Here is a 19,706-nt window from a genome sequence, read left to right as displayed (position 1 = left end):
AAATTTGCAACACATATGCTCATGAATGGCATTTTTTTCCCAGTGTTCACAATACTTCAAGACAAAAACAAAATATAGAGAACAGCCAATTTCATGTGATCAGAATGATTTTTCAGATTTCCGTTAAAACTGAAGTACTGAATTCAAGGGAACATTTTGAAAAATAGTAACTTAACACTGCACTGAGCACTGAAGGATCTTGTTTGACTTTTATATTTATAAATTAACAAAGCATAGTAACCAATTCTGTAATTTATATATTGGTAATTTCCTACACAGACACGCTTTGCTAATTCTACATGAGGGGCATTTCCAGCCTTTCACTACCATTTGGAGCTATTTCCATTACTTCCTACAGGGAAGTCTTTCAGTTAAAGGCACAGGTTCTTTCTCACATCACAGACAAGCATAACTGTACACACACTGAGGTTTCCTCAACTAGCAGTTTGACTCCCTCTGTACATACTCAGTTGACAAAGCTTTAACTACCACTTCACAGCAACTGTACATTACAGTCTGCACGTCATTCACTTGATTAGCATTCCTCATCTCAGTAGAATGACTGAACTGCCAACATAAAGAGCCACGGTAGGTGAAGTAGTTTCAAAAATACATTAATAACCTGCATCCCTAAGTTACATCTTTCTGAAAATCTGACTCTTCTTCAAAAGTATGCATCCAGAAAGCAGCTATCATTGCTTTATTCTGTAGTAAAACATAAAGCTAGCCCCAAGACTGTCAGGTCACTTGGCACTACTCTAAGCCTGTAACAGCCACTTAAGGCAAGAGAATAGAGCAATGACTACATCACACCACTTACCAGCCCTCCTGTTCTGGACATCAGAGACACACCTCAAATAATTCCTTAGGATCAAATACAAAGCTATCCACGATATAGTTAAGTTCCATTTTCCACAACTCCTGTTTGGCTGGGACAATCCGTTTCCTGTAAATGACTACAGAAGTCTAACCTTCCTCCCTTTATCCACTTTTCTTTAATATACCCTTGAAGGACAATAGGTGTCTTGAGGTGTGTACACATCAAGGCATGAATTCTCAGAGTCAGGTCTTCACCTGACAGCAAAAGCATAATGTCCAGAGTAAACTGAAAAAGAAGAGGAATAAGTGAACAGTTCAAAGCATGCTATGTACTGGTATTCACAACCTTTTCTTCCGCATAGTAGCACAATATTAAAGACACAAAATTCCCACCACTTTGCCTCACTGTGAATAGCAACATGTTTTAAATCTGCAAAAGCAGCCAAGAAAGTGGTCCACAGATGAATTAACCACAGACATTTTAGTTCCCTTAAGAACAAAATTTCAGTACATATGGGTTTGGATTCATGATCTATACAGCTCAAAAGTTAAATAATTCTCACTACAAGTATACCAAAGCTTTCCCTAGAAACTGTTAAGAATATTTCTTTTCCCATTAAAACAAGCCATTCCAATCTAAGTCTATATACCACATACTTCTGTTTAAAACATAAAATACAGTTTAAAAACAATCAACATAAATCCAAAGCAAACAAGTATCCTTTATTTGGAGCTTAGGTGGTTAAAGCATGTTTAAGAAAGGATCGATGCGAGAGTTGCTGTTCGGACCCGTAGGGGCCCATCCACAGAAAACAAAATTCCACTACTTCAAATGACATATGAACAAGGACAGCATGTAAACACCATACCATATTAAAGTTATTTTAAGTTGTTTTCCATTTTCTGTGCCACAGATAAGACATATTCCTAGTATTAAAAAAGCTACAGGTAAACAGTATTTTGTGATGGAGGCAAGTGATTTTACAACACTAAAAATGGTTACTCTGTTTGAACCTGAAGTTTTATCACAGGCAACAGTACGCTGAATTCACATAGCAAGCAAGTTTTGAAACAGAATACTGTACATTGCAGACTCAACTACAATATGCATCTATACTATAATAAAACAAAAGTATTAACAAGTAAGACTTAAAACCTACAATTTAGAATACACCTCACATGCCTCTGGTAACTGAGCGTCACAGTGCTTACATGCCAAGTTACACACAAACAGGCTTACATGTTCATTAGAAAGTTATTGCTTCAGAAAGTCTCACTGATGAGATTAGGGTAAAATGAACCACAAGTTGGGGGGAAAAAAAATCATTGTATCCTGCAGTCATCTTTTCTAGTATGTCCTAAGCACTGTAAAATTAATTAATTTTAAGTAAATTTCTTAAATACAGTATAGGTGGTTCGAACATCATAGTCTCAATTTTTTTCCACAAATCTAAAAACATGGATTTTTGCTCCACAGTTGTTCTATAGTAAATGTGTAAAAAATTAAATATTGACCAATTACAAAAAGTAAAATTGACTCTACATTAATAAAGCCAGAAATTTTCCTTAAGTCAAAGAAAGCTTTGTCACTGACTTCAGCGTAACTGAGATTTTACATAAGGAAAAATCAAATGCAAAATGTAAACAAGTTAGTAAAATACATTTCCTCCAATATATAATCCTAATTCTTAATCATATAATTATATAAATAATAATATATAAATATACTAAATATATATAATTCTTAATACATAATTCTATTCTTAAATAGCAGTTTTCTGTGTGTGGATAAAACATATTCAGCTGCTATCACTCATAACAATATTCACAGAAACAGAAAAACTGAAACTGCTCTGAACCTTAGCAGAGAGTTACCCCGATCTAATAATTCTCTTGATAAAAAAATAGCTCCATATTAAACAACAAAATTCTTTCCCCCCAAAATTTAGCATTTTCAACAAAGATCACTACCATTATCAGGAGTTATTATCAGAGTACTGATGGACAAAATCCCTTTCAAAATGGCAAGGAGGTACTTCTGTCAGTAATTATCCCTGCTAATTGGAAACTGCCCTCTTTCATTTAGTCTTTGCTAGTGAGTGCTCCTCTTATCTGTTTTTCTCCATGTGATATCAGCCAGTGCCTCTCTCAGTTCACCTGCTGCTTCATTTAACAGTCTTACCCCTGCATAATCACTTGTTTTCTTTTCAAATATCTTCCAATTTTCAACATGTTTCAACTGGGTATTTCTCAATTTATTTCTTTATTATCAATCTATGAAAATATTGCAAAGATTTTTTTTTTTGGTCACTTGATATAACTTCTAATGGTAGATGAGTTAGGAGCATACCTTATGTATGACAGGACATCAAGATACTCTTTTCTTTCAGCTTTGATGACTGTTTCACAGATGACATATGAACAGATTTTACAAAAAGGTTTTACCTCAATCTGTAATCCATCTACAGCTTTTTGAAAAGCAGTGTAGTTTTATCCCCCTCTCCTTTATCTTCAGGTACCCCCAATCTTCCCTGTCCTTTTGTGATGATTTTGCAAAATAATATCCATAACAAACAGTAGAAACGGGAGGCAAACTACGCAGAATTAACAACAATGGTAGTTACAAAACAGAATCCTGAACACATAGCTTTTTCCTTAACCACTGCATAATAAAATTCAATAGCATATAATCAATAAGGAGTTTTGTGGAAACTGAACATAAATTATTTTTTTAATAATTTAAACTAAACATATAATTAAAGGAATATAAAAATCTCATATCTTTCCATAAGTTGTATCAACTATTATTGATTATGCTCCTACAAAACTTTCTAACACAATTCCATTTCAGCCGTTCCATTATTTCACCCAAGATTAATGTCAGGCCAACATCCTTACACTTACCTCAGTCTTCCTTTAATTCATTTGAACATCAGCTTTACCCAGTTCTCTGGAACTGCGCTCCTTTGTCACTTCTTATTAACCTTACTTGTACAGGGAACTGTTTGTCCAAGCCTTTAAAATTCTTAAGTATGAGCTAAATTGAGGATTTTAAAAGGTTTATAGTAATGTTTAGTATTCTCCTTAGTGACTACTGGAAACTATTATAACATTTGATCAGAACACAACTTTTCCCTTTAGATCAATGAAGAATATATATTCAACATTTCTGCTTCTTGAAGTTACTATGTCACATCACAGCTGGAAAAAAAATCAATAAAGCAATACTTCTGATGGAAAAAAGTGTCTAATATGAATGCGCCAGTCTCAGGTAATTGGAACTTTTCAGATTCTTGAAGATTTAAATGCAAAATAATATTCTAACATCCTTGTTTGCGGAATTGCCCCCTCATACTGACCCTTATACATACATTTCAAAACCCATCAGAAGAAAGCTGGAGGAAAAATATGCTATTAACTAATTAACTTAAATAGGCAGGGGATCAAGCAGGTTTCTTCCCTATTGTGCTGTGGTCTTTTATCCCTATCTTCTGTTCTCAATCTGACTGATACTGCTTTGAGACACATAAATACCTCTGCAGGAAAGAAAAACCACACCTGCACTAAACTTATTCTTAGAGCTCTTCCTTTAATCTGTGTCACAAATGTAATTACGACAACTGAAATAGTTGTTAATTTTATAATTTCTATTTCCTTCCATTCCTCTCTGCTTCAAGAACATCTGATGCTGCAAGTTCATTAAGCAAAATTTCAGCCCATTTGCTTTAAGTTAACCCAATAAAGTCATTTACAACTCATTTTTTAAAAAGTTCAGTTTACATACACAGAAAATGTAGATTTTATTAGCAGTGTGTTCTTAGATTTCATACCATGAGAAAACTATCTCAGTATGTACACAGATATTTTAGTATGTAAACACATTGTGAAATGTGTTTGAAAGCAGCAGTGGCATTTATGACTCTAATGCTGATGTGCTCGTCAATTTGCTACAAGATAATTATACTATCAAATAAGGTCTTGGGTGGCTGTAATTAAACTTTCCACTAAATCTTACATTATTCAAACTTCTGATTATATTACGAAAGCTTCATGTAAACTGGAAGCATGCAGGCAGTTACGTTCCACAGTAATACAGCATTGCTCAATAGGTGTTTGCTTATCAGTAAGGGTCAGATTTTGTTTACAATCTATGGCCTTCTAAATTAGCTGGGACACTAGTTTTACTCAGGATTTGTCGTGGGAGTTAAGATTTGCAGGATTCAACCACTAAGGATTCCACAGCTAGGGAGAAAACTGGATAGGATATTTATAGAATGGCATATTTTGAGAGAGAGAGAGAATTTGTATATTCTCTCTATATATGGAGAATATGTATATTCTATATATAATATAGAAAAGGCTATTTTTAGGGACACATCTTCACTGCTGAAAACTATTCTCTCAAGAAAGCAATTAGCATTTAATTTGAGTAATTGTCAAGCAAAACATGAGACTTCTCTGGTCCTATTCCTAGTCATTTTTAGGAGTCTAACAAGTAAAGAGCTTTTCCCTATATCCCATTACAACTACTTTTATTGATGTTCAAGTAATTGGTGATGTGACAATAGGCACCAATATACCTGTCAAAACAGATACATTTCACATATTATCTGAATAAGATCCCTATAATTCAAAGGCTAATACATTAACCCATGGTGCCATGTGCTATGTGGGTAGCAAGAAAAGCCTGTATTTTCATAATGTCTTCACCATTTTCTTTCCAACCTTATTCTGACTGCTGGGCAGCCCATGAAATTATTTTAATGTAGAAATGCCCAGTTTTAAAAATAAATTGGGCTCTTTCATCTTCTTCCATAACATATTGTTTTAGTTCAAGAACTAATAGAAAAACCAAGATCAGTAAACTCCCACCACCATTGTAGCCTGAACTTTTTCTCATTCTAATACAATTTGTAATTGCTTTAGAATGCATTAGTTGAATGGTCTTTAATTTGAATCACTAATCTGGCTAATTTTTACTCTGGTTTGTTATATTTTGTAAGTCTTAGATAAGGGTCTTCTGTTAATAAAAGGTATACTTTGATTTTGCTTAAGCTCACTTAATTATCATATACTACAGCACCACGATTTAAGGGCAGTTTTATGACTTCATTTCCATAAGTGGTATCAGCTCCTTATCAAAAATTTTGCATACAAGCTTAATTAAAACATGATGGCAAACAAAGAATGAGTTGATTTAAAATGCAAATATAAAACATATCCAAAGTATAAAGCACAAAACGTACATCACTATAGGCTATATACTAAAGTACAACTCTTCATCAGATTATTTAAGTGTGCAGCAAAGAATTTTTTTGCAAATAGGTCAGAATCTGTACATCTCCTTAGAAAAAGCTGTGATCATAAAGGACAACTTTACAAGCAATGGTCCTCCAGGCCCATGAGGTTAATGTGAATGGCAAATACATTCCTAACAGCATAAGATGACCTTTATTGTTTCTAATTGGGTTTCTAGGTCTTCTTCAAGCCAGTGAAAATTCCGTCTCATTAAACTGACAAACTTTTTACAGCTACCTGGTTCTGACGAACAGGAATACATCCATGTGAGATACGTCAGTGAACTTCAAATAGTACATTGTGCACTTTGACTTTTGAAGTCAAATGTACATGCAAATAAAGCCTTGAAAAGGTTCAAGAAAGCAATTTCTACTGGTGCATATTAAAATGCAAATTGCAGGAGATTAGTCTACTAACTCACAATTGGTGACCTTAAAATAATTTGCTTCCAATCCCCACTTAATTTAAAACCAAATATTTTAATAAAAGGAGTCTTTATCAACTGTTTTCCCCATCAACATTTTTTTCCCCTTAACATTTATACTATTTTTCTACTGTGTTGATTTGATATTTTCCCTTCAATGGAAATTAAGCAAGGGTTGCCCCTGTACTACCAAAGAAACAGAATACATTTTGACTGAATTCTTTTCTCTATGCATTCAGCTGCTTTCACACTTTTGGAAAAAGCCTTACTACCTTCTTTTTAATCTTTATCTTAGCTAAAGAATTTGATATAGTAGAAATGTTACAAGGTCTTTGAATCTCAGGTGGAGAAGAACATAATGTCACTGGGCACATTTTCCTCTTTGTCCTAGTTAGTACTATTAAGACCTTTTTAATGAGTATTTTAACAAGTATATTCTTGATTCTGGACCTTTATCTTAACTTGTCAACAAGCTCTGCTCCCCATGGAAACAAACAATAAAAGACTAACTTGACATCTTTAACAAAGGCTCTGTCCTTCAAAGACACTGGGGTGAAGGAGCAGTTTAATTAAGATAGGAAAAGAAGCTGCCAATCAAATTTTAAAACACCATTCATTAGATGGGTTAATAGATAAAAAGAGTGCCACAATTTCTGGAATCCAATCTCTTTCACTGCTGCAAGCAATACCTCACTGAACATGAATTGCTAAAAGGATTGACATAATATATTTTGGGGGAGGGAAGGGTTAGAAATGTTCACATATTCCAGTGAATCACTCTGCTATAATGCTTCCAAAGTAACACTGGTGTGTTCCCCTTGGGCAAACACCTGTTTACGAATTGGGACATATCATTAAAAGTGACTTCACCTTCTTTTATGCTCCATGCCAAATTCAGTGCAACTCATTTGGGTTATGCCAGATCAGCATTCCATTCCCATGTTCTGGACAATTAATTGCAACCTTCAGTTCAACTACTTTATCTAAGGTGTTTAAAACAGTGCCTGAAAACAGGGAAAGAAACAGCTTTCAGATTTTCCACCTAAAGAAATGGTGCCACTAGCTTAGTTAACACAAACACACCCTTGAAACCTACAAACAAATGAGGCAAATTATTAACTCACGAAGTGTACAGCACTTTTCATTTATTCATTGATGATGTCATACAAATTTATAGAGGAACCTTTCTTAAATACCAAAAAATAAACAAACATGTCAGCACACAGTGGAGAAAACATTCTATTCTGAAAATTACTCAAAGGATTAAAAAAAGCCTTTTATCATCAACAGCATTTTTGCCAAATTCAGGTATGCAAATTTTTTGCAGAGATTTATATTTTGTAGGTTTGCTGAAAATTAACCAACTCTAAGAAATAATATAAAAGTAAAATGACAATGTATCTATTCCTTTGAACAACATCATTGAAAGTCACGTGCAAAATCAGAAACCTAAATCAGTATTACGTAGGCTATGAAGTACCATAGATTGATGTTCAAATACACCAAATCTATTCCAATAATTTCGGAGGATACAAATACTCTAAACAGCTGAAAGTTCACTGTTACTTTAGGTACCTAAATAAGGTGTAGGAACCTACAGTAGAGTATGTAAATTTGAAAGTGTAAGGACTGGTACTTCTAATATTAAAAAATATTCACCCATCTGACATTTATTACCTTACATTCTCATTTTTACTATTGCCATCAGTCATCTCTTCTTTTGATTGTGCTGTATAACTATAAATAACAGTGGTTAGAAATAGCACTAGAAAAATTGATGGAACATTATAAATACACACTGTTTTAGTTGTAGCGGACCACATCCTGGTTACTAGCTGGATGTTTGCTTTCTGCTAACTCACAGTAAATGCATACCATCTAAGCCAAAATGGGGTTAACTTCCTACATCACTTGCTCCAGTATCAGAGGCTTCAAAGCAGTGAAGCCAGTTCTGTGCCTGTAAGCTTCCCTACCAGTCTGCCCAACCTGTCTCTACCATCCCCGTGAACACAGCACGCTCTGCCTTGTACCCACTGGACTGCCTTACACAGAGCCTGTGAGCTGCTCCACAGCACACAAAGCCCGCAAGTAGTCCCAGCTGCCAGGATCTCAACGTGCTCTAGAGGACATTTGGGACATGCTGGCATGTTGTCCCCACACACTATTTTCGAGGGAATACTGGGGCCTCTCTTTAAAAGCAATATGGACACAGGGTCTATAACATGACCCCATACTCCATCCCAAGCACAGCTGTCCTCGAGCAATTTTGAGTGAAACAAAATTAACTTTGAAGCCCATGTTAGCCAAACAGAAGGCACAGGCTTCCCAAAATGCCTCTAACAAGCTAGACTGGTCCTTTTTCTGGTGCTAGATTTTAAGAGGCAAGATCTAAACGCACTAGCTAATGCTTTTCTCAAGTTTTATGCAAGGCCAAAGTCAGACAGACTTAAGGACTGCACACTCAATATTATTGACTATCAAGATGCTATATTGATCTAATAGTTTATACCAAACATTTATATTTAGATTCTTTATTTATTAACGGAAATATAAACTTTAAAAACATTTTTTTAAACCTGACAAAACTATTGCCAGGCTATTCCTTAAAGGCACTTGATAAAATAAATCATCAAAAGAATTAAGATCAATTCCTATTACAGTGTGCTCTCAATAGTATATACATGACAGTTCCCTGTGTGTTTCAAAAATATTTCATAATAAAAGTCAAATTAGGGAAATATTTACCTTATCTATTAAGCCTGTAATGAAAAATTATTGCTTGAGTTGTGAGACTACCAAAAGAAAGGAAACTTCTACTAACAAACTTACTTTTATGGAATCATGAGTACTTTCAAAAGATTCCCATTCTTCACATCCCCTTCTCCACCCTAGACAAACTAGAAAATTTATGTCTTGTACTTCCAAATAAAGTAAGGGTGACTACGAATGGTTGGTCCTATTGCCTCCATAGTCTTTTTGAAGAGGTAAGGATAAGAAATGCATTTATGAAAACTATATCAAAGTATTAAAGTAACCGGGACTTTTCTTGCTCATTATTTCAGATAGTCATCTTAGTACCTGAGAATGGCCAATTACCAGTTTACTTGGAAAACTGACATAACCAATGCATTAGAGTCACACAGGCAGCTGGGATTATCCCATCACTCTAGAAACCTTGACACAGAAGTTCAACTGCTGCTGCAGCTTACTCAAAGTCAGATAATTAATCTCAACTCTTATGACTTATGATGGGTAAGTTTCAAAAGATATGATGTCTAGCTGAATCAAATTAACATCTTGACATTCACTTATTTGAAGTCTGATCCACCTGTCTAAGTCTGAGCTTTTAAAACTGAGCTAAAATATTTCAAGGCCAGGGGAGTTTTTTGAGACAGTATTATTATGCCTGTGTAAGGAAATGTAAGGAAAGCTTCCCTCGTTCTGGGTACAGACGGCAGGTCTACCTCAAGTGACTCAGTTATGGCCCCTCAGCAGAAAGTTAACACTCTCTCAAATGAGACATTGTATCTGATCATGCAAGACCTTCTAAAACAACTCAATGCAAAGTATAATTTTTCAGTCCAAAATTTTGTGTCTATTAAACACTGTTTCATTGTAGTAGATTAGGATTGATTATATATGAAACCAGAAGTAATGCATGAAAAGGACAGCCTAAGAGTGGCAACTTTTAATGCCAGTATAGGTACCGCTGCAGCATATATCCATGCACTATGCATTAGTTCTTCTTAGACTACCTCTGCATCATAAATCAAAAGTTTAAAAAAGGCAGATCTTTCATTTCAGAAAAATTGTTATTTGAAATTTAAATTAGAGACTAAAGGTTCTTAGCTGAGTTCTTACCTTATCTGAAGACGTTCACTCGTCTTTGTCCTTAACCTCAGCCTCCAGACACTGCATCTTTTAAGCTTATTAGACACAGATGTCTACCACTACCCTCTTTTAAAATTGGGTACTATAGCAAGGATGTAGACTCTTCTTTGTAAGACCTGTTTAACAGTTGAAATCCATGAATTTAAATCCACCACTGAGCATCTGAACAACATTGTTTCCCTCCTGCAGCTCTGACCTGAATATTAGGGAAAACATTTCACCTTGTTTTCTGGTAGCTACTTAACATTAAAAGAAGGGGGAAATCACTTGCACTTAATTTTGTTTTGGTAGCTCTAATTATTAAATGATAACTGCACTTTCAGAAACTGTGGGAATTAGTGAACCTTGAGGAATGTACCACTTCGGGAATGAAATTCCAGTAGTAACTGCCATTTGGAAGTGTCCTCAGAGATTATCTGTAAATTGTGTAAATGTAAGAGAGGATCCAGTAGGAAACTAAATAGGTCTGTCCCGAATACTGCATTTCACATTTTCATTAGTCACCTACAGCATGGAATAAACAATATAACCAGACACCAACACACAACACCACATCATGTGGGCATACCAAAGAACAGGATTAAACTATCAAATAATTGTGAAAAATTGAAAGTTTAAAAAGTTTGCTATGCAACAGAAGCAAAGAGAATTATATATTGCATTTAAGCAGGAATAATTAACTATATAAGATAGGGGAGGCTATGTCTAGGGTTATGTAGCAGATCTACAGAGAAGGATCTCAGCATTACAGCAAATCAAAATCTGGAAACAATTCAATGGTATTCTGCTGTTGCAAAGAAAAACCCACCAACAGGATAGTGCAATGCATAAACAGTGACTGTGAGTATATATACACATAAAATAAACCTTTTATAAAATTGAAAGCATTGTTCTGTTTTGCTGGAAATAATTCACCATGAAAGGACTAAATATTAAAATGAAAGACTCTGTTGACTAACATTAATCATTTCCATGCCACTCCATATGTAGCTTTTCCCTCTAGATTTTTTTTCTGATATCTATGGCTAATTTGTTGTGCTGTTCCTTAGGCAAAAGTTACTTGCAAAAAGGTAGAACACATATCTGCATTTTAGATTACTGAGTTGGGGTGACACGACTAGATCCTTTACTTGTACAGCTTAACTGCAGAGTATTACAATAGCCAGTAGATACAATCATTTTGCTATCTGTACCTAAGAATTAGACTAAGTATTCCTGAAATGGACATTGCACAAAAAGAGCTTAAACCGAAACATTTTATCTTACTCTTTGCTAGTAACTAGCACAAATACCTTAATCAGTGTTTTCATAAAACATGACAAATCAAAAAAGCCAACAACAACTTTTTTTGCCAAAAACCAGTATTTCTTTAAAAGTAATTTCATACATCATCTATAAGCTTGAGTATGTAATTACACAAGATCTGTATGTTTGAACATAAGAACTCTGTAAGTAACTTAGCACATTATAGATTTGAAAGAAAGCACTAATACCTTGGAATAATGCAAAAGAAATAAGGGGTCCTGTTCTCCAATGTGGCTGAGCTTTGTGCAACTGGTGCATTATGCTGTCTTGCAGCAGAAGTGAACTGAGCCACTTACACTTAGTTACCTGTAGCCACAGGAACCATGCAGCTAGTCCCAATTTATCTAGTCTCAGGGGTACTCGAGCACAACCCTATATAGGCATCTCATGAGTAACTGGTATTTCTATATCCTCCTAGAAGGATCTAAAAAAACAAATCTAAGAAGGTAAGTACAGATGGCACAAGATTCTCTAGCCACTACATGGACAGGCCAGGTGCAAGTCAGCTCTAGCCCAGAAATTTTACTGAGGTGTTTTTAGCACTGTGCTAACCCAATAAGCTTGGGCACAGCACTTCACACCTCGACTTCAGAAGTGCAGCACGGCCAGAATTAACTCATATCTGCCTGTAACAAAAGTGTAGACATACCCTACCAAAACCAGAATTCCCATAGGATCATTTCTGATACTGAGACAGTATTGTTGCAGACCCAAGGATCTTGCCCAACAGATGTAATGTTGAAATGTGAAATATATATGATTGCAATCTTAATTTTAGCTCACATCTCATCATTATTACTAGAGGAAGAAAGTGGCTCACTGTTGAAATACAAGTGCTTCAGCTCTGGGCTCAACTGTCTGCCATCAATTCCTCATGTGCTAAATAACTAGAATAAAATCTCACACCTCAGTCTCAAATGACAGATCAAAACTACAATGTAAATTATCCAAAAAAAGAACTCTGTTCCACCACATTTCTGCCAAATTATGTAACATATTAGGTCTAAACAAAAGAAAGGATAATATCCAACTTGGATAACATACAGCCATGTCTCCATCCGGCCATGGAGACAAGGCTGTCTCACCTGTTTTACTACAAACACTTCATTCACATGTAAAACATCTGAAACATTCTAGAAATCAAATTGAATTTATACTACTAGAGGTATTCTACAGTTATCTTTATAACCTCTGTATTTTATATACACATACAAATATGTATTTGCACACACTCTATATAACATACTACAGCCTATATAAATATACATCCACATATCAGCTATATAAAATAAGTATGAGGAATCTATGTATTTCCTATGCACTTTCACAAAATTGTCGTGAAATTAAGTCAAAAATCAATACAATTTTCCTGACTCTTTTTTTTCTTTCTAATTTTCCTATTTAACAGAGCATACCGCCTACACTAAATAGAATTGGCCCTTTTCAACAAGGACTAAAGCAGTGTTATAACACAGATTTTTCAGAAGTGAACTGTAGCATAATGCAACTAATATGCATAGAGCACACTCTCTCAGGACTAGTATTCTGCTGCCAGAACAAGGGAGGCCCACTTATTCAGCTGACCTCCCATCCTGAGAGGTATTAGGACTCCTCCTCAAACTACCGAGTCTCAATCCTGGCATAACTCCAGTACTGCACTCGTTTCATAAATGTGCTTTCAGAGCCAAGACATCTGCGTACTGCAGTGACATGCAAGTTATAAAAGGAGTGTTTATATCCAGCTTCAGTATAATGTGAAAGTTTAGCAGCCACAGGACAGCTTTATACAGTGACTGGACGTTACTTAAAGGCCTCATTGTACTTCCAATGACAGTACTCAGCAAAATAACTAGAACTCTATAAATTAATTACACTTTCTTCTAATAATTACTAAACTCTCCTGGGTTTATAAATAAGATGGCCCAAGCATCAGAAAACATGGCAGGAGGCCCAAAGACTGATTGAATATTTATCCCTACTGACCAGTACTTCCCATTATCATTGTTCACTGCAGGAAACAAGAAAGTAAGCTTTGCATCATACAATATGTAGCACTGCAGCTGCTGAGCTGCACAGCCTTCTGGGTGTGCTTTGTCCCAAGGGCCAGTTCTCTGATGGGGTAACGTGACAGGACTGAACTTCTTTCATGCCCATGAATCCCATCCCTGACATGGCATTTAAAGCCTTCATTTCTGTTCCCTCACAGTTCAGTTTTCCTACATGTATCATTCACTCTGGTGAACTCAAAATAGCAAACCACCATGTACATTCAAATATTTTCCCCAGTGGTTTGAAACGAATGAAAAACCAGTATTTTCAAATATCTGTCTAGCTCTTTCAGTCAATAATAGTACATACTGCTTGCCTACAAGAATTGTCTTCCAAATAAAGCTGGACACACAGAAAGCAACTTATAAAATGCATTATCACAGTGTTTTTAAAAAGCCACTGCTATGAGCTGAGAGTACAAATATGTTTTATCATCATTCATCATCATCTGAATCTGGGTGGAAAAGTCACAACTGCTAATAGAGATACCTAGATAGATACCATATTGGAAAAGGAATGCATGAGTAAGGATGGAAGAAAACATCTGAAAAAGCACCATTTGCACCTAATCTTCCATGCAAGATGTTCCGACATTCCCAGAAGAACCATGCCCACTCTGCTTGTTACTTTCATCTAGTGCTCCTGCTCTCATTTGCTAAAATTTCCCATTTTAGATTCTTAGATATGTTATTTATTAACATCTATACTGAAATGTATATGAGCACACCTTTAAGTGAAGAATAGAGTGGTGTCAGGACTTTAGTAATTTGATAGAATAATCTACATAATCATTGCTGACTATAAGTTATTTTATATTTTAGTATTATCAATCATACTTCCCTACTTTTGCTTTTCCTTTAAAGCTTTTAAGGCCGGATTCACTGGGACTTTGACCCACTTTCAGTCATAAGAAAAGCAGAAGCATGCAGTACCAGTTTGGAAAGGCTTACAGATGCTTTATTTCCTCAGAATAGCTAGAAAGCACATTCCTCTCTGCTCTTTCACCTTACAGATTCCCACTGCTGCTTGCATCTTCCCATGACTTTCTATACACATACCCCAAATTCCCTGCCTGGTGGCTTTCATGCTCCCCTGCATAAATTTCCTTTCACTGCACACATTCCCTTGTACTCCAGAATTAATATATGTCCAATACACCACTTTATCTCCTTAACCATTTACACTCTCATGAACAAATATCTGAAGGGATAAAGCAGGCCCGATATAAACATTTTACACAGATTGGGATTTCATCACTTTTGTCAGGTAACATGTCTAAAATTTAAGATTTTGATCATAATTCTTATGAAAGTTTGTCAGCAAACATTGTCAAATAAATCGTCTTTTTCAGGTGGTTTACAAATTAATAAAGATTCGGCAGGTCTCAATTTTTTTCTCCTCGCTTCACTGATTGTCAGGCAAGATGGTAAACTCTTTTCCACAAACAATGAAATAAAATCCCCATCTTAAATGTGTAATTCAGGTCCACCTTAATTGCAAAGCTGCAACTGGCCCCTTAAAATGTTTTATGCCCTTTCTAGATATGTCCAGTGCTAAGACAAGTGCAAATAAATTCAGAATTCTTTGAGAATACAATATTTAAATACAGTACACAAAGCTTCTTCTGTGGAGCTGGGGTCAATACTCAATACATTACATTTTCTGAGGCAGCTCTACTGCCTCCTTTCCATAAAGCCTTACTTGTAGAGGGGGGGAAAAAAATGCATTTTCCTGTCAAAGAGCTCATCTGCTAGCGCTGCAATGAATACGACATTTTTAACTACAAGATGAATGTAGTGTGAAATGAACACAGGTATCTATGATCCACCCAGCTCTAACTGCAGTTGTGTTATGAATATTTAAATAAACATCTGGATTCCCTTTAGAATTTAGCTGGGAAGGGAATGCTATGTTGAGAATAGTGGATTGGGAACAAGGATTCAGACTTCTTTCTAATGCAAGAAATTAATTGTTACATGGTTTCTGTATCTCTAATGAATATAAAAACATACCTACATAACAGCTTGAAAAATATAATGAACAGAGAAGTGCAGATTTTAACATTTTTATTTTGTAGAATATTCAACAATTTAAAAATCTCAATGCAAACACATAGTATTAAAACTTTCCAGTAGAATTTTCAAAACTATTCCATTTTTGAACCATTTAATTTTGTGGGGTTTGAGTTTTGAAATGGTCATGCTCTCAATATGGACAATACAAAATTATTTAAAGAACAAATATATGAAGAGTGGAAAATAATAATTCAAGTGAAATATTCATTTAGCTTAATTTCAGAATGTTGCCTTTCCAATTTTCTCCTTTAGTCTTAGGAAATACAAACCAATTTAAATTTCAACATGAACAAGAAATATTTACATATGCTCCATATAGAAAATGTTTGAATAGAACATTCTGACAACTACAAATAATTCTCAAAACCTGGAAACTGGCTAACACTAGTTAACAGGCTAATTTTAGTGACTCAGCATTTTCCAATGAAAAAACACTTTGTCAAAAAAAGCTAAATAGCTCCAGAGAAGAGATATAATGAACTCCAGAATAATGAATAATGCTATACGTTTAGGGAAAACATAAAAAACACAAAAGACTAGTTAAATGTGGCAGAAGAAAAGAAAGCAGAAAAAGTAAGAGCAAGAAAAAGGAAAGAGACATATCTGCAGCAGACATTCAGGATGCCAGAAAGAAGTGGCTCCTGGACATCTAGATTTGTAGGTGTTAAAAGACATTGAATTAAAATAAAATTGTAGAGGAAAATACAATGAAAGTAATAAAATTACTTCCAATTCAGGCTCAAAGTATTTTAATAACTATTCTTTTCAGATGACAACCTGTGCTATGAAACCACTGAAAAGCATTCTTAAGTATGCTTTCAATACAACAATAACCTTGAGCTGGAACAAAACATCCAATATGGTAGTAGCAATAGCTTTAAAAACAGTGATTGTGGAGTACGGTTTCTCCTACTATTTCACCCATACAGGTCTATAGTATAGTCTCAGTATACTTGCCTTTTGCCTCAAGAAAAAAAAACACATGAACAGAAACCATAACAAGCCCTCAGCAAAGCTCAAGTACTCCCAAATCTCTTCATGGGCCACCTTAGTTCATTTCTTCTAGCAGTGCTCTACTGCTTCCTCATAATTTATTAACAATCCTCACAAAGACATTTTTTGCACCCTCTGAGTGGAATATTGATTGCCACATTGGAAAACTGATGCTTGTTTTTAATCTAATATCTTTCTTCATCAGTCTTCCTTCCACTACTTAAACATCCCACAAGCTCATAATGTGAAATTTGTGAAGATACAGAAAATTCCACTGTCTTATGGTTACAGGTTTACGACTTCACCACTAAAATCAACCAGATGTTTAAATGTATGATGAAACGGGAGTCACATGGATCTTAAGCTACATTTGAAGGAATACTCAACACTGCTGGAAGAGCAACCCATGAGCAAAACAATGTAACACTGTCAATCAAGTTTTTACATTTAGAGGATGAATTTCACAGATTAATCTGCTGATCTGTTATTTTTCCTAATGTTATACACAGCTGTAAGCCTCCAACTCTAGTACCTTTGACCTGAAATGTGTAAGGATAAAAAATAGCAAGCCAACCTGGTAGAAATATGACTGTTGAAACATACTAAAATACACAGCGAAATTTCAATGTCAAAACAATATTTGTTCCTGGATTTTTTCCACCTTTTTTTAATTATCAGTGAGACAGTTGTTTTTTGTTTCAAGAGGAATTGCAAAATCAAATATCTGGACAAAGATCTCAAAGAGGATTATCAACTCCAACAAATTTATCAGAGCAATAAAAAGGCACTTAAAAAGAATATTTCAAACATTAATATGAAGTTTGCAAAATTTACACAAAAATAATGTTTTAATAGGAATACGTAGTTGAAAAACTGAAAAGAAAGGTAGGTGGAGAAAGAATTTCCTAAGATGACAAAAATTCTTCATTTTACTCAGTATGTTTAAGGAAAGATTGAGACTCAATGTCTTAAGAAATAAGTCCTCTTATTACACTATCATTTGCAAATAGCATTTACTGCTTACATTGCACTTCAGTGCATGCGTGTTAGTACAATTTACACACTAAAATGTAGCAACTTAAGATTGTAAAAGCCGTCATAGTAAAGCTGAAAAGACATCCAGATCTTCCAGTACCAGATCTCATAGTATATTCACTGGATCACATTGCCCACAATGCAACTAATTACATGTGATACATAAATCCTAAACATCTAAGTGACAGAGACTGCCTGCTGGACCTAATTATTTGTTTTCAACTGCTGTGTTATCAGCTTGAAGTAAGCAAGGAAAATCTGGCCCTAAGTGTATTAAACTTGAAAGAAGAGAGAAACTGTTTACAGAATGAACTCAGAATTATATACTAACTGGTAAATTCCCTTGCTGTTATTTGGTATCTGATAAAAACATATTGGTAATGTTTGTATGCAATCAGTTTGTGTTACACTTATAAGTTTTTACCTTCCTGGAACTGGGAATAATTAATATCTTATCACTTGCCATATTTTTAAGTAATTTATATCTCACATAATGCTGTTATGATGTATATACTAATTATATAAAATTACTTTAAAAACTAAGCACTAATTTTCATTGAGTTGAGTACTACCTAAAAAACATCTCGTATACTGTACGTCATTCGAATTTTACATCTGTATCGATCCTGACTGAAAACCATGGCACACCGAGGAGTTTGTGATCCACCCAACAGTTCACCTGCACAGGCCCAGGCCAGTGCTATGCTGCACACCCAGCATGGCCTTCAGGTCTGAGTTGTGCTGCACAAATCCGTTGGCCACAGGACAAACACAACCAACGCACTGTAAGAGAGGAGCCTGCAGGCAGCTCCACCTCCATACCAGCAATTATGCCACTTGCATGGCTTTGCCTTCACCTGAAAGTGCAGCAAGGTCTCCTGAGAACATTGTTCCTTTTTGACTGTAGAAACCATAAAGAGTTGTTTCCTTGTTTTCCTAGAAAACCCTTTAATAGCTTGGATGAACCAAAAGGGAGAATCTCTTCTACAGATGGGGTCTGCCCAGCATACTGCACACGGGTTGGAGGTACATCTGATGTTACACCACCTGGGGTTCCCAGCATCTAAAGGGACATAAGTTATCTATGCTTCTTACACTGTTAGCTCCAATAAACAGCGTTATGAACGATACCTTACAGAGTCTGAGCGCCTTGCTTACTGGGATCATAACTGACCAGCAGCTTCCAGTGCAAAACAACATCTCATGCCTATATTGTCTTAACCTACTGCTGGCTTACCATACTGCAGCTGGCAAGCCCATGGTAGCTTGGGGCTCTACAGTAGCTCCTGCTACCCACTAAAGACTCAGAAAGCCAAATCCAGGAAGGTATTTAATCGAAGCTGCATATCTTTACACAGGACCCTTTACACAGGGGTTAAAGCACTGTCCTAGGAAGCATGATACCAGGTCCCAACCCTCCTTAATTCCTATTAAGCTCCCTAATCATCGGGATGAAAAGACCCTGGGATGGGACCCTCCAAAGTTGGACCCAAATGAAGTAAGGAATGCAAAATCTATAATGCCAGAAAATAAAGAATACAAATGGCAAGACAATGAGAAGAAATATCTTATAATCCACTGAGCTGTTTGGCTATGGCATACCCTACTCTGGCCACACTAAATTCTTTCCCCATAACTGTCCTATTCACTGGAATGCATTCAGGTGTAACTCTCTTATGAAGGTCAAATACCTTTTTCCTCATATGCTGGATATTATCACGTAAAGGGGGGAGGAAATACACTGTGGAGGGGTTTCACTGATTTTTGGACCATTTGGTTGAAGCCTCTTCCCTGGTTTTTGCAAGCAAAGAGGTTCA

General features: G+C 35.6%; 2 protein-coding genes across 5 annotated transcripts in view; one reads left to right on the top strand and one right to left on the bottom strand.

Annotated features, from left to right (window-relative positions):
• Positions 1–19,706, top strand: part of LSM5 (LSM5 homolog, U6 small nuclear RNA and mRNA degradation associated) — a 756,742-nt gene that overhangs the window by 452,220 nt on the left and 284,816 nt on the right. The gene's annotated exons all lie outside the window — the stretch shown is intronic.
• The window catches only part of BBS9 (Bardet-Biedl syndrome 9), a 308,542-nt gene that overhangs the window by 184,052 nt on the left and 104,784 nt on the right, over positions 1–19,706 (bottom strand). The window lies entirely within an intron of this gene.

This window comes from Gymnogyps californianus, chromosome 2 (genome assembly GCF_018139145.2).
Source record: "Gymnogyps californianus isolate 813 chromosome 2, ASM1813914v2, whole genome shotgun sequence".
In the NCBI taxonomy this organism is placed as follows: Eukaryota; Metazoa; Chordata; class Aves; order Accipitriformes; family Cathartidae; genus Gymnogyps; species Gymnogyps californianus.
This window is presented reverse-complemented; position numbering and strand designations above follow the sequence as displayed.